At 32.7% G+C, this 1,607-nt stretch overlaps 1 pseudogene; it reads left to right on the forward strand.

Annotated features, from left to right (window-relative positions):
* LOC101562726 overlaps positions 1 to 1,607 on the forward strand; it is a 162,447-nt pseudogene that overhangs the window by 63,955 nt on the left and 96,885 nt on the right.

A 1,607-nucleotide genomic window follows, 5' to 3' on the forward strand; every position in this document is an offset into this window, starting at 1 on the left:
GGTGGTGCATGCCTGTAATCCCAGCTGCTGGGGAGGCTGAAAACAGGAGGATCACTATGAGTCTGAACTGTGTAGTGAGATCCTGTAAAAATAAATAAATAAATAAATAAATAAGTCAAATTTTAAACTGTTTCTAAGGTATGAGGGTATGCAACTTACTGAATCCAGAGTGTTTCACAAACTATTTAGCTGATATAGTTCAGCTACGTTAAAATTACATACCCAGTTGGAAACACTGCAATAAATGTTGGAGAGGTACTATTAAATATTTATTAACTTTGTGGGTGTACAGAAGTAGGGACAAGTATAGTTACCAAGAGCTTCTTGAATTGCAAATGTAAAGAAAATATGTAAACAAGTAGCTTCAAAGTTTAAACTTGCACAAGATTTCTTCATTTAATATTTTGCTCTAGTTGAGTTTTAGTTCATTTAAAATGCTTAGGGTCGGTCTTTGGACACCAGGCCACTGCAGTCTTCGTTTGCAAGATGCACCATGAGTGCTCAAGTTTGTGTGAAATTCCCACCTAGGAGGAGACATCAAGCTAACTTCACTGTTGACGATCCCTGTGTCGCATGCGTCTCGTGTGGATGCGCACGTGGACTATTGTCCGTTCATTGTTTTATTGTAAGTGATGACTTAAGTGAAGGCACTCAAAAAGAAATTGTCAAAATTGGTTGTATGGAACTTTAGGGCTTAAAATATTTTGTTCTTATCCATCTCTCTTGAAATCTACTAAAAAATTAGATACATATGCAAACAATGTCTAATAGAAAAATATCTGAGAAAACAAAAATGAATTTAAAAAACCAAGTAATCCTCTAACTTTGAGGGGAAACTTGCCAAACATTAAGATAGTGATTCTGAAATATAAATGACATACAAAAATACATAAATAAACCTGATGCAAAAGGGCAAGACATACAAATTTCTAGAAATTATTGCTGTTCATGAAAAGTCATCGAAAGTTCACGGATTATATCAGGAAATGAGATATTTCTCTACAGCAAAAACAGAAACAAAAGCAAACACTATGATTACACAAAGTTTCTGTTGGCTTCAGTTTCACTCGCAACATAGTTATGTGGATATCTAATAAGCAAATAAATAAAATGTGGGGCAAGCAGACACCTGTATGGAAAACTAAGAGATCCCAGACTCACAACGGCTTCACCAGATGCAGCGACATTTTGAAGCACAAACATCTGACCTACTCTCTTGCTAAAGTGGTAACAGATTTGATGGAGAATTACTAAGAACCACTAGTAAAATCTTTTTTGCACACATAACTTAGTTCTTTTCTTTGTTTTGCCTTCTTTTCCTAAAAATTTATCCGGAAATTATTGACTATTTAAATAGAAGTAATATTTTCCAAGATAGAATGTTACATTGTACAAAAAGTCTGGAGCATATAGGAGAAAGATACATCCAAAAAACATATAATTCTAATATATAATTTAAGAAAATTATTGATATCATTATACTACTAAGTAACATAATATGAAAATAATTTTTAAATAATTGTTTTTGAAAAGATAACATACAACTTACACAGAAATACATAAGAGAGCAGGATAAAAACATTATAGAATATATAATAATAAAGCAC

This window comes from Octodon degus, unplaced genomic scaffold (assembly GCF_000260255.1).
Source record: "Octodon degus isolate 3935 unplaced genomic scaffold, OctDeg1.0 scaffold00068, whole genome shotgun sequence".
Classification (NCBI taxonomy): domain Eukaryota; kingdom Metazoa; phylum Chordata; class Mammalia; order Rodentia; family Octodontidae; genus Octodon; species Octodon degus.